We start from the raw sequence: 14,219 nt of genomic DNA on the forward strand, positions 1-14,219 counted from the left end.
GGGCGAAGCGTGGGAGGTGCGGTGATTGGTGGGCCGCTGAGCGGTCCTTGAACTCGCGCCCGCTGAGCCCTTAAAAGGCACGAGGCTGGTGGCGGGTGCCTTGCTGGGCTCTTGGTTGGCTGATATCTTCCTCGTGTGTGTTTTTTTGTTTTTGTTTTAAAATTGCTGTATTGGCTTTCGTGAGTCTAGGTTGGAGGATGTAGGTGATGACGAAGCATCAGCCATGGGTGGAGGACCATGGGAAGAATGGAGTATGCGTTCATTGAAAATGTGAACGTGTTTCATGAAAAAAGCGTTCTCCTCAGTTTTCATGCATCTCCTCAGTTCCGGTCTTAACGCTGGCGTTTGCGGATCCCACACACCTCACGGGAAAGGAACAGCGCCGGGTCGACGCAGGTTTAACTGTCAACACCTGCATGGCTAACTGAGTAAGGCAGACTTAAAACACCCGCCGTTGTTGGCTGAGAACTCTCCAGAACCGTCCTTCCAGGGGGATTTAAGACCGGAGAGCCGGCGCTCAGGCGTGGGCTGACTTCTCCGCTGAAGAGACGCTACTGTATTTCCCTCCAGAGGTGCCCTGACAACCCCGTTTTCAGTGGTGCTGGTGAAGGGTGTCTGGGGGTTGCAGGGAGGGACGCCAGCTCGGGAGGCCTGGATCATGCGCCAAGAAGGTGAAAACCGGGCCCAAGAAAGCAGGATGCGATCAGAGCTTTCTATCATGCTAGGTATTCTTGTCCATGGAGGTTGCTGAAGAAGCAGATACCTGCTACTCGTACTGAAGTCCCTCTGTCGTCCTCGGGCTGTCTGGCAGTGTTGACCTGCCTGGTTAAGTGGGACCACCGCTCTCTGGTCATGGCCTCGCCCAGTGAGCACCGAGGAGAAGCCCCCAGGAAACAGCGGCAAGGGCAGGATTCTTGGGTTAGGAAGATTTAGAGGTGACAGTCCCTAGGACTGTCGCGGTGTTGGGTTTAGAACAGTGACGTTGGGGCAGAATCCTTCCACTGCTCCCTGCTCACTGGAGAGGACTCGTGCACATTCAGGTCCTGGAGAGGGGTGTCTTACAGTTGAAGCCCCAGGCCACCAGCTAGACATGAGAAAACCTTTCAGGTTGTCTTTTTTGTTAATTGATTTTTGCATTCCACCCTGTAATTAGTTGAAATACTTAAAACAATTCAGGCCTTAAAATGGACTCGCTGGGGAAATGTGTAATTTTTGTGCTGTGAATTGGATCCCTCTCCTTCAGTATTTTTTCCAGGTGGCGTAGTGGTAAAGAATCTGCCTGTTGAGGCAAGAGACACCGGGTTCTGTCCCTGGGTCAGGAAGGTCCCTGGAGTAGGAGATATCAACCCACTCCAGTATTTTTCCCTGGGAAATTCCGTGGACAGAAGATCCTGGCAGGCTACTGTCCATGGAGTCACAGAGCGCGATGCGATTGAGCCAGTACCCACTACAGAATTTTGAACTAATGGTACCAGACTCCCCAGTAGGTTGTGAAATCAGATTGGTGGTTTTTTGTTTTGTTTTGTTTTGTTTTTTTTTTAACAGAAGAACAGAACAGAAAATAGTTCCTTGCATAGTAAGGGTGAGTATTGTTTCATGACACTTTTGTTGTGTGTATATATATTTATATATGCTATGTATATATGTATTGTGTCCTACATTCCATTGTAATATGTATTTCTTTCTGTGTGTTGCCCCCAAAAGTTTGAAAGCACCGCCGTAGCCCGAGAAGTCCAGACTTAGGAGTCCAGACTTTTAGGAGTCCAGACCGAGAAGTGCAGTTGTAAATGACAAATTCATTCGTGAAATATTCCAGTTGTGTTAAAGCCCATTCAGGTCAGACCCCGGAGTACTGAAGATTCCTTTATTCCAGAATGGGGAGAATTTCCCTGGTTTAAGAAATGACTCAGATGACCTGAAATATTTGGGATTGATGTATGAATTCACATAGAAATACCTGACTGCTGCCAGACCATGTAGGATAAGAGACCAGGTGGGAAATGCAGGCAGGGCCTTATTGGGGCTCATGCTGCAGCAGGAAGGAGAGAGAGAAAGCAACAAGTGCTCTTGCTTAGCAGGAAGGGGTGGCTTGGTGGGCTGCCCATCCCACTGGTGATGTTGGGTGCAGGGATCACCCTTTTCTCCTCCTGACACTCAGAAGCAACCATTGGGTTTTGGCCTTCTTGTCTCTTACTGTTGATAATTCTCCCCTACAGTGCACGTGTGCAGCTATCTTTCAGTTCAGTTCAGCCACTCAGTCGTGTCTGACTCTGAGACCCCACGGACTGCAGCACGCCAGGCCCCCCTGTCCATCACCAACTCCCGGAATTTATTCAAACTCGTGTCCATTGAGTTGGTGACACCATCCAACCATCTCATTCTCTTGTGGTCCCCTTCTTCTACCTCCAATCTTTCCCAGCAACAGGGTCTTTTCAAATGAGTCGGTTCTTCAAATCAGGTGGCTAAAGTATTGGAGCTTCAGATTCAGCATCAGTCCTTCAAATGAATATTCAGGACTGATTTCCTTTAGGATGGACTGGTTGGATCTCCTTGCTGTCCAAGGGACTCTCAAGAGTCTTCTCCAGCACCACAGTTCAAAAGCATCAATTCTTTGGTGCTCAGCTTTTTTCACAGTCCAACTCTCACATCCATACATGACTGCTGGAAAAACCATAGCCTTGACTAGGTGGATCTTTGTTGGCAAAGTAATGTCTCTGCTTTTCAATATGCAACTATCTCTAGTCCCTTGTAGTTTCTCTGTGTTCTGATGCCCAAGGAGTGGGAGAGGACATCTGTCCAGGTGCGAGCACTGCAGGAGGGGGTCCAAGGTCCCAGCCTGTCTCAGAATGTGTCCCCCACAAAGATATGTCAAAGTCCTAACCCTCTCAAAATGTAATCTTATTTGGAACTAGAGCTGTTGATGATATAATTAGTTAAGATGAGGTCAAACTGGAGTTGGCTTCCATGATGCTCAGTGGTAAAGTATCCACCTGCAGTGCAGGAGCCGCAGGAGACACGGGTGTGATCCCTGGGTGGGGAAGATCCCCTGGAGCAGGAAATGGCAACCCACTCCACTATTCTTACCCGGGGAATCCCATGGACGGAGGAGTTCTGGTGTGCTACAGTCCATTGGGTGGCAAACAGTCAGACACCACTGAAGCAACTTAGCAGCAGCAGACTGGAGGAGGGGTGCCCTAATCCAACATGACTGGTTTCCTCAGGAGAGAAGACGAGAGACACACACACAGACACACCCACCCCCCGATGTGACGATGGGGGCAGAGGCTGGAGCGATGCCCCTCCCTGGAGACTTCAGAGGCAGGGAGCCCTGCTTCCCTCTGAAGTTGGGGGGCGTTTATACCTCTGGACATCAGAACTGTGAGAAAAGAAGCCTCAGTTTACAGTACTTTGTTAACAGCAGCCCTGAGAAAAGAACCCATCGCCAGTCTTCAAGTTGTCAGTAGACTTTCATTTCAAGTTTGACTCTAGTTTCTGCCAGGCTGTGGATGAAACTGACCTTCTTCCCAACACCCCAAGCCAGTGTGCACCTCCTGGGAGTGTTTCCTTAAGGGGTGCTAGCTGCCCTGCAGAGCAAGTCCTGAGGGTCCATGTGTGGGCATTGGGCACGATGACTGAAGGGGAACACTATGCTCCTAAGAGCTGGCACAGCAGTACCTGGGGAAGCTCCAGGAGAACAGCAGGCCAGGTCCTTGCAATAAAACGTGATGGCTTGGCCAGCAAGGCTTTGATTATGACTATGTATGGTCTTCACATGTGCCTTAGATGTGGAATTTAGTCACAGTGCTTATAAGCCACTGAAAGTTATAATTATGGTTTGAGGGACCATTCACCATTGGTTCCTCCTCCTGTGTGAAGTGTTCTCAGTGTTGGGCTTTACCCAGTGTGTTGGGACCTGGAGCGTTTCTAACATTATTGTGCAGGGAAGAAAAAAGAACTTCTTGTAGATTAAAAAAAAAGTTTTTATTTATAAATAAAATAATTGAGCATGGAAGAACTGATGGTTTCAAATTTTGCTGGAGAAGACTCTTGAGAGACTCTTGGACTGCAAGGAGATCCAACCAGTCAATCCTAAAGGAAACTCAACCCTGAATATTCATTGGAAGGACTGATGCTGGGCAAGATTGAGGGCAGGAGGAGAAGGGGGTGACAGAGATGAGATGGTTAAATAGCATCATTGACTTAGTGGACATGAATCTGAGCAAACTCCAGGAGATAGTGAAGGACAGGGGACCCTGGTGTGCTGCAGTCCATGGGGACATGACTTAGTGACTGGACAAAAAACAAAAAAACCTATGTAGTATATGGATTGACCATGGCATACTCATGGCCACGTGTTGTGACTGGGATGAGAGGTGTCCTAGTGGGGTTTCCACAATGGGGAGGGGCCGTCAGTGTGGCCCTCACTGTTCAGTGTATAGAACATTGTAATGGATTCCTCTTCACATGTCTGGTTCTGAGGAATTACAGAACGTATTACCTCAGTTCTGCTAAACTGAATCTCACAGAATGGTCATAGGTCTTAAAAGTTTTCTAATTCTCTTAGACTGTTGGTGGGAATGCAAACTTGTACAGCCACTATGGAGAACAGTGTGGAGATTCCTTAAAAAACTGGAAATAGAACTGCCATATGACCCAGCAATCCCACTGCTGGGCATACACACCAAGAAAACCAGAATTGAAAGAGACATGTGTACCCCAGTGTTCATCAAAGCACTGTTTATAATAGCCAGGACATGGAAGCAGCCTAGATGTCCATCGGCAGACGAATGGTTAAGAAAGCTGTGGTACATATACATAACGAAATATTATTCAGCCATTAAAAAGAATACATTCGAATCAGTTCTAATGAGGTGGATGAAACTGGAGCCTATTATACAGAGTGAAGTAAGCCAGAAAGAAAAACACCAGTACAGTATGCTGCTGCTGCTGCTGCTAAGTCGCTCCAGTCGTGTCTGACTCTGTGCGACCCCATAGACAGCAGTCCACCAGGCTCCCCTGTCCTTGGGATTCTCCTGGCAAGAATACTGGAGTGGGTTTCCATTTCCTTCTCTAATGCGTGAAAATGAAAAGTGAAAGTGAAGTCGCTCAGTTGTGTCCGACTCCTAGCGATCCCATGGACTGTAGCCTACCAGGCTCCTCTGTCCATGGGATTTTCCAGGTAAGAACACTGGAATGGGCTGCTATTGCCTTCTCTGGCAATACAGTATACTAACACACATACGGAATTTAGAAAGATGGTAATGATAACCCTATATGTGAGATAGCAAAAGAGACACAGATGTATAGAAGAATCTTTTGGACTTTGTGAGAGAAGGTGAGGGTGGGATGATCTGAGAGAATAGCATTGAAACGTATATTATCAAATATGAAACAGATCACCAGTCCAGGTTCGATGCATGAGACGGGGTGCTCAGGGCTGGTGCACTGGGATGACCCAGAGGGATGGGATGGGGAGGTAGGAGGGAGGGGGTTCAAGAAGGAGAACACATGTACACCCATGGCTGATTCATGTCAATTTATGGCAAAAACCACTACAATATTGTAAAGTAATTAGCCTCCAACTAAAATAAATACATAAAAAAATAAAAGTTTTCCGTTCAAAAAGCCCATGAATTATTGATGAGAATAAAAATGCAATGTAAGTATACACTAAGAAAAATAACAGGCTGCACTTCTTCCTTGTGTGGGCTGTCTGCCAACTGTGTTAAAGGTAAACATGGTAACCTAATCATATCTTACAAAAAAATGACCAAACGTTTTTCCAAAAAGGTAAAAGTTGAGAAGGGGCTTCCCTGGTGACTCAGTGGTAAAGAATCTGTCTGCCAATGTAGGAGACCTGGGTTCGATCCCTGGGTTGGGAACTTCCCTTGGAGAAGGAAATGGGAACCCACTTCAGTATTCCTGCCTGGGAAATCCTGTGGACAGAGTAGCCTGGTGGGCTATAGTCCATGAGGTCGCAAATGGTTAGACATGACTTAGCGACTAAATACACACAAAAATTGACAAGAGCATTAAAAATACGAATTCATATCCACTTTCGTTAATGATGACAGCGTAATTACACCTCGATATTAGCTAATAAAGTAGTAAATATCCCTTAACAAATAGATGTTAAAAAACTGAGCATCCAAAACACTAAGGCAGATTTTACAAATATTTCTGCAACTTTTTTCCCCCTTTGGAAAATTTCAAGCATGTATAAAAGTAGAGAGATTAGTGTGATGAACCCCAGACCACCCATCCCCTGCTTCATTCCATATTTACCGAGTCGTGGACACTCCCATTTCCTGCCAACTATTTTCCACCCACATGTGGATTATTTTGAAGTAAATCCTACATGTCATACCATTTCAAATTCATTTATTTCAGTATTTTCTCTGATAGATGACTTTTGTGTGTGTGTGTGAGATCTTAGTTCCTCCACTGGGGACTGAATCCAGGCCCACAGAGAAAGTGCAGAGTTCAAACCACTGGACTACCAAGGAAATCCCTAAAAGATGACTCTTTAAGAAAAAAAAAAAAAACAATGCCTTTTTGGCTCTGAAAAACGAAGCCCATTAAGGAATCCTTAGTCCCACCAAACAGCCAGACTATTTCAATGTCTCTTAATGCCATTATCATTTTCTTTTACACTTTGTTTAAATCAGAATCTAAATAAAGTTTGTATGATGCAATTAGTTACTATATCTTGTCTATTAAAAAAAATAAACTAAAATATATAAATAAATAAATAAATAATAATAATAAACTATCTTTTAGTTTGGGAAGGTAATGTGAGGATTCCCGCATACCCTGGGCTCAGTCTCCTCCCTCCCACATTATCAATAGCCCACATTAGTGTGGTACTGTTCGTTACAATGATCAATACAGGTTAGTTAATTCTTACTGACAATTTCATACGTTATTCAGCTTTCCCAGTTGTACCCGAATGCACTTTTCCCAGGACACCCCATCATGCCTCCTTAGGCTCCCCTTGGACATGAGCACTTCTCAGACTCTTCTTGTTGTTGATGACCTTGAAAGCACGAGGCATGCTTTCAGGCATGATTTTGTAGTTTGTTCCTCAGTTGGGATTTGTCTGATGTTTGTCTCGGACGTGAACGGGATGTGCGGGTTTTGGGAGGAAGACCACAGAGGCGAAGTGCCATTTTCATCTCATGGAAGGTGGATCGTCCCCACGAGACCTGCCGCTGTGGATGCTGTCCTGGATCGCCTGTCTGGGGTGGCGACTGTCGGCCTCCACACAGGTGAGGTCCTCTTGCTCTCTCTCCATGCTGTACTCTCTGGAAGGGGGTCACTGTGTGCAGCCCTCAGGGACTGGCGAGTCAAGTTACGCTTTTCCCTAGTTGCCTCCTGCCTGAAGAATTTCTTTTAGCATTTCTCGTAGTCTCCTGGCAACAAATCGAGCATTCATTTATCTGAAAATTGTCTTTATTTCTTTTAACTTTAAAAAAATGGATTCTTTTCCTATTTTTAATTAAATAACTTTTTGGCTGCCGGGGTCTTCACTGCTTTTCAAGAGCTTTCTCTGCGCCGAGTGGGGCCGCATTTCTCATTGCTGTGGTTCTGGTTGCAGAGCACTGACTAGGCGGGAGGCGTCGGTAGTTGCGGCACCCAGGCTCAGTAGATGGCACTCGCGGGGTTAGTTGCTCCGCAGCATGAGGTATCTCTCCAGACCAGGGATCAAACCCATGGCCTCTGGATTGGCAGGCGGGTTCTTACCCACTGCACCACCAGGGAAGTCTCTCTTTAACTTTTTATTTGGAAATAATTATTAACAGCTTACTTAACTTATATGCAGAGTACATCGTGCAGAATGCTGGGCTGGATGAAGCACAAGCTGGAATCAGGATTACCGGGAGAAATATCAATAACCTCAGATATGCAGATAAAACCAGCCTTATGGCAGAAAGCGAAGAACTAAAGAGCTTCTTGATGAAAGTGAAAGAGCAGAGTGAAAAAGTTGGCTTAAAACTCAGTATTCAGAAAACGAAGGTCATGCCATCTGGTCCCACCACTTCATGGCAAATATATGGGGAAACAATGGAAACAGTGAGATGCTTTATTTTGGGGGGCTCCAAAATCACTGCAAATGGTGACTGCAGCCATGAAATAAAAAGACGCTTGCTCCTTGGAAGAAAAGCTATGACCAACCTAGACAGCATATTAAAAAGTAGAAACGTTACTTTGCTGATAAAGGTCCATCTAGTCAAAGCTATGGTTTTTCCAGTAGTCATATATGGATGGGAGAAGGCAATGGCAACCCACTCCAGTACTCTTGCCTGGAGAATCCCATGGACAGAGGAGCCTGGTGGGCTGCAGTCCATGGGGTTGCTAGGAGTCAGGCACAACTGAGTGACTTCACTTTCACTTTTCACTTTCATGCACTGGAGAAGGAAATGGCAACCCACTCCAGCATTCTTGCCTGGAGGATCCCAGGGATGGGGGAGCCTGGTGGGCTGCCGTCTACGGGGTCGCACAGAGTTGGACATGACTGAAGTGACTTAGTAGCAGCAGCAGCAGCATGTATGGATGTGAGAGTTGGACCATAAAGAAGGCTGAGTGCCAAAGAATTGATGCTTTTGAACTGTGGTGGTGTTGAAGACTCTTGAGAATCCCTTGGACTGCAAGGAGATCCAACCAGTCCATCCTAAAGGAAATCAGTCCTAAATATTCATTGGAAGGACTGATGCTGAAGCTGAAACTCCAATATTTTGGTCACCTGATTAAAAAAACTGACTCATTGGAAAAGACCCTGATGCTGGGAAAGATTGAAAGCAGGAGGAGAAGGGGACGACAGAGGAGGAGATGGTTGGATGGCATCACTGACACGATGTTCATGAGTTTGAGTAGCTGCAGGAATTGATGATGGATAGAGAGGCCTGGCGTGCTGCAGTCCATGGGTTTCCAAAGAGTTGGACACAACTGAGCAACTGAAGTGAACTGAAAAAAATAGTACAGAGATGTCCTATGTACTGCTCTCCTGATGGTAAATCCTACATAAATGTAGCATGATATCAAAACCAGGAAATTAAAATTGTACAATCCACAGAACTCAAGAGTGCACCAATTTTAATGTGCGTGCACGTGTGTGTGTGTATGTGTGTGTGGTTCTGTTCAATTTTATTACATTTTTGGATTTGTGTAACTGAAACCACAATCAAAACACAGAGCTATCCCATCATTACAAGGATCTCCCACATGTTATTTTGTCCCTCTACGTTTTTGAAAGTTTTGTGTTGTTTTGGTTGATAGACAATTTTAGGTAGACAGTGGTATGTGCCTATGTGTCTCTGTGTGTGTTTTACTATTTAAAGATGTTCCAGTTTCTGCTAGCCTCCATTTTTTTCTGTTGAGAAATCAGCTATCATCTTGTTAATTCCTTTATGTCCTATGTTCCTCGCTACCCATCTCCTTTTTAGATTTTGTCTTTATTTTTGGTGTTTAGAGTTTTACTGTGATATGTTTGTGTGTAATTTTCTCCACTTTAATGCTGTTTAAGGTTTACTCAGCTTCTTATATTTGTGAGTTACTGTTTCTGATCCAATTTGGAAAACTTCCCAGCCAACGTTTCAAGTATTTTTTTGCCCTGTGCACTCTCTTCTCTTATTCTGGGACTCCAGTTTCACACGTATTAAGCAATTTGATAGTTTTCTACCAGTCACTAAGCCTCTGTTTGTTCTTTTCTCTATTTTTTTTTCTGATTTTTAATTTAATAATTTAAAATATTGGGGGTAACATATTCTTCAGTTCTAGGATTTCCATTTGATCCTTTTATAATTTCCACCTCTGTCCTAAAGTTCTCCTATCTCTCCCCAACATATACCTGTTTTCTGTAGGTTCTTTAACATACTTATCACAGTTATTTTTAAATCTTTGCTAACTAATATCTGAATCATTCATCAGATCAGTTCAGTTCAGTTCAGTCACTCAGTCGTATCCAACTCTTGGCCATCCCATGGACAGCAGCACACCAGACCTCCCTGTCCGTCATCAATCCCGGAGTCCACCCAAACTCATGTGCATTGAGTCGGTGATGCCATCCAGCTATCTCATCCTCTGTCGTCCCCTTCTCCTCCCGCCTTCAATCTTCCCCAGCATCAGGGTCTTTTCCAATAAGTCAGTTCTTCGCATCAGATGGCCAAAGTATTGGAGTTTCAGCTTCAACACCAGTCCTTCCAATGAACACTCAGGACTGATCTCCTTTAGCATGGACTGGTTGGATCTCCTTGCAGTCCAAGAGACTCTCAAGAGTCTTCTCCAACACACAGTTCAAAAGCACTCAGCTTTCTTTATGGTCCAAGTCTCACATCCATACATGACTACTGGAAAAACCATAGCCTTGACTAGAAGGACGTTTGTTGGCAAAGTAATGTCTCTGCTTTTTAATATGCTGTCTAGGTTGGTTATAACTTTCCTTCCAAGGAGTAATCGTCTTTTAATTTCATGGCTGCAGTCACCATCTGCAGTGATTTTGGAGCCCCCCCAAAAATAAAGTCTGACACTCTTTCCACTGTTTCCCTATCTGTTTGCCATAGGTCTGCTTTTTTAAAAACAATTATGCATTTTTGGCTGTACTGGGTCTTCATTGCTTTCCATGGACTTTTCTCTAGTCGCGGTGAGCGGGGGCTGCTCTTCATTGTACTGTACGGACTTCTCATTGTGGTGGCTTCTCTTGTTGTGGAGGACAGGCCTTAGGTATACTGGCCTCAGTAGCTGCAGCCCTGGGCTCAGTAGCTGCAGCTCCAGGGCTCTAGACCACAGGCTCAGTAGTTGTGGTGCATGGGCTTAGTTGGTCTGAGGCATATGGAGTCGTCCAGGACCAGGATCGAGCCCATGTCCCCTGCATGGCAAGGCGGGTTCTTATCCACTGTGCCACAGTGAAGTCCCACAGGTCTGCTTTTATTGAGTGACTTTTCTCTTGATTATAGGTCATTTTTTGGTTTGTTTCTTTTCACATCTACTAATTTATATTTTATAGTGGCCATTATACTGTTCATGGGGTTCTCAAAAGCAGAGACATTACTTTGCCAGCTAAGGTCCGTCTAGTCAAGGCTATGGTTTTTCCTGTGGTCATGTATGGATGTGAGAGTTGGACTGTGAAGAAGGCTGAGTGCCGAAGAATTGATGCTTTTGAACTGTGGTGTTGGAGAAGACTCTTGAGAGTCCCTTGGACTGCAAGGAGATCCAGCCAGTCCATACTGAAGGAGATCAGCCCTGGGATTTCTTTGGAAGGAATGATGCTAAAGCTGAAACTCCAATACTTTGGCCACCTCATGCAAAGAGTTGACTCATTGGAAAAGACTCTGATGCTGGGAGGGATTGGGGGCAAGAGGAGAAGGGGACAACCAAGGATGAGATGGCTGGATGGCATCATGGACTTGATGGACATGAGTCTGAGTGAACACCGGGATTTGGTGATGAACAAGGAGGCCTGGCGTGCTGCGATTCACGGGGTCGCAAAGAGTCGGACACGACTGAGCGACTGAACCTAACTGAACTGAGTGGCCATTATGGATGAAATGAATCTTGATATACGGTAGTTTTATCCCTCTAACCTTGTTCTTATTTTTCAATGTTGTTGTGACTGATCTAAGATCTTTGTCTTTTCATGTGCATTTCAGAATCAATTTGTCAATTTCTACAAAAAAGCCTGCTGGAATTTTGATTTGCATTATTTTGAATCCATAATCAATTTTGGGAGGACTTACATTTTAGCAATATTGAGTCTTCTGACCCATCAGCAAAGTGTATCACTCCCCTTGTTTGAGTCTTCATTCATTTCTCAGCAGTATTTAGTACTTTTCAATGTATGGGCTATATATATCTTTTATCAGATTTATTCTAAGTATTTCGTATTTTGATGCTGTTATAAATGGGATTTGGAGTAGGAAATGGCAATCCACTCCAGTATTCTTGTCTGGAGAATCCCATGGACAGAGGATCCTAGCAGGCTACTGTAGTCCATAGGGTTGCAAAGAGTCAGACACAGCTGAGCATGCACGCATGTAGTACTTAAGATACTACGTGTTAGACTGTGGCCTAAGCATTTTATGGGCATTAAGTCATCGAGCTTTTAAAACCTTCATATGCCAGAGCCTTTGACTGTGTGGATCACAATAAACTGTGGAAAATTCTGAGAGAGATGGGAATACCAGACCACCTGACCTGCCTCTTGAGAAATCTGTATGCAGGTCAGGAAGCAACAGTTAGAACTGGACATGGAACAACAGACTGGTTCCAAATAGGAAAAGGAGTACATCAAGGCTGTATATTGTCACCCTGCTCATTTAACTTCTATGCAGAGTACATCATGAGAAACACTGGACTGGAAGAAACACAAGCTGGAATCAAGACTGCCAGGAGAAATATCAATAACCTCAGATATGCAGATGACACCACCCTTATGGCAGAAAGTGAAGAGGAACTAAAGGCCTCTTGATGAAAGTGAAAGTGGAGAGTGAAAAAGTTGGCCTAAAGCTCAACATTCAGAAAACGAAGATCATGGCATCTGGTCCCATCACTTCATGGGAAATAGATGGGGAAACAGTGGAAACAGTGTCAGACTTTATTTTTTTGGGCTCCAAAATCACTGTAGATGGTGACTGCAGCCATGAAATTAAAAGACACTTACTCCTTGGAAGAAAAGTTATGACCAACCTAGATAGCATATTCTAAAGCAGAGACATTACTTTGCCAACAAAGGTCCATCTAGTCAAGGCTATGGTTTTTCCTGTGGTCATGTATGGATGTGAGAGTTGGACTGTGAAGAAGGCTGAGTGCCGAAGAATTGATGCTTTTGAACTGTGGTGGAGAAGACTCTTGAGAGTCCCTTGGACTGCAAGGAGATCCGACCAGTCCATTCTGAAGGAGATCAGCCCTGGGATTTCTTTGGAAGGAATGATGCTAAAGCTGAAACTCCAGTACTTTGGCCACCTCATGCAAAGAGTTGACTCATTGGAAAAGACCCTGATGCTGGGAGGGATTGGGGGCAGGAGGAAAAGGGGACGACAGAGGATGAGATGGCTGGATGGCATCACTGACTCGATGGACGTGAGTCTGAGTGAACTCCGGGATTTGGTGATGGACAGGGAGGCCTGGCGTGCTGCGGTTCATGGGGTCGCAAAGAGTCGGACAGGACTGAGCGACTGAACTGAACTGAACTGAACTGAACTGAACTGAACATCCCTACTGGGGGCTTCCCAGGTGGCACTAGTGGTAAAGAACCTGCCTGCCAAAGTAGGAGAAGCAAGAGATGTGGGTTTGATCCCTGGATCTGGAAGATCCCCTGGAGGAGCACATGGAACCCACTCCAATATTCTTGCCTGGAAAATTCCGTGGACAGAGCAGCTTGGAAGGCTACAGTCCACGGGGTCGCGAAGAGGCAGACATGACTAAGTGACTGGGCCCACGTAAATGGGATTTAAATTTTTCTATTTTTGATTGCCTGTTGCTTGTATACAGAAATACAATTGATTTTTTTTTTTTTACAATTGATTTTTGACTGCTGATCTCTTATCTAAAAACATTGCTAAACTCACTAGTTTTAGTAGATCTTTTTGTAGAAGGCCATTAGCTTTTCTGTGTTGATGATTATACAGTTTTTACTGGTTGCTTTTCATTTTGGGTGCTTTATATAATTTTCTTGTCTTATTGCACTATGATCCTGAATAGAAGTGGTGAGAGCAGATACCCTTGTCTCGTCCTTGACCTTGGGGAGTAAGCAGTACACATTTCACCACTAAGTGTGGTGTTTATTTGCTTGAGGACAAGATACAGTTGGTTCCAACTCTCCTACCTTAGCAAGAGATGTTTGTATCCGAAATCATCTTTAAAAAAAAAATTGGTATGCCAGTTTTATTCCAGAAATGGCCTATCAACAAGGCAAGGACTTCTGTTTTGAGTAAATACCCCAGGGTTTGAACGCCTGCTCTGCCTCATAAAATCTGGCAAGCCACGCAATCGCCGTGTGCCTCCAGAGCCCACTGACGGGCTGGGTGAGGCTCCCCACCTAACGCTTCAGGAGGCTTCGCCTGTCTTCTTGTCCCTTTACTTTGCATTCCTTCTTTTCTCTTTTGGGACTGGATTGAATACTTGGTTCTGTCTTCAGTGTGTATTCTCTCATGCAGCATATGAGATGGCATTGAATATAAACTTTCCTCGTAGTCTTGTTTTGAAATTATTCTATGATATCTACT

General features: G+C 44.8%; 1 long non-coding RNA gene across 2 annotated transcripts; it reads left to right on the forward strand.

The window, feature by feature from the left end:
- Nucleotides 1-66: 66 nt before the first annotated feature.
- LOC138439652 (uncharacterized) lies at nucleotides 67-9,075 on the forward strand. Of its 2 annotated transcripts, XR_011256790.1 has the most exons (4): nucleotides 67-428; nucleotides 1,546-1,582; nucleotides 7,186-7,268; nucleotides 7,823-9,075. It is a non-coding gene; the product is annotated as an uncharacterized lncRNA (long non-coding RNA). The 2 variants fall into 2 exon arrangements; XR_011256789.1 differs by lacking the exon at nucleotides 67-428 and having other exon boundaries at nucleotides 1,507-1,582.
- The last annotated feature ends 5,144 nt before the right edge of the window (nucleotides 9,076-14,219 follow it).

Source organism: Ovis canadensis, chromosome 4 (genome assembly GCF_042477335.2).
Source record: "Ovis canadensis isolate MfBH-ARS-UI-01 breed Bighorn chromosome 4, ARS-UI_OviCan_v2, whole genome shotgun sequence".
NCBI lineage: Eukaryota > Metazoa > Chordata > Mammalia > Artiodactyla > Bovidae > Ovis > Ovis canadensis.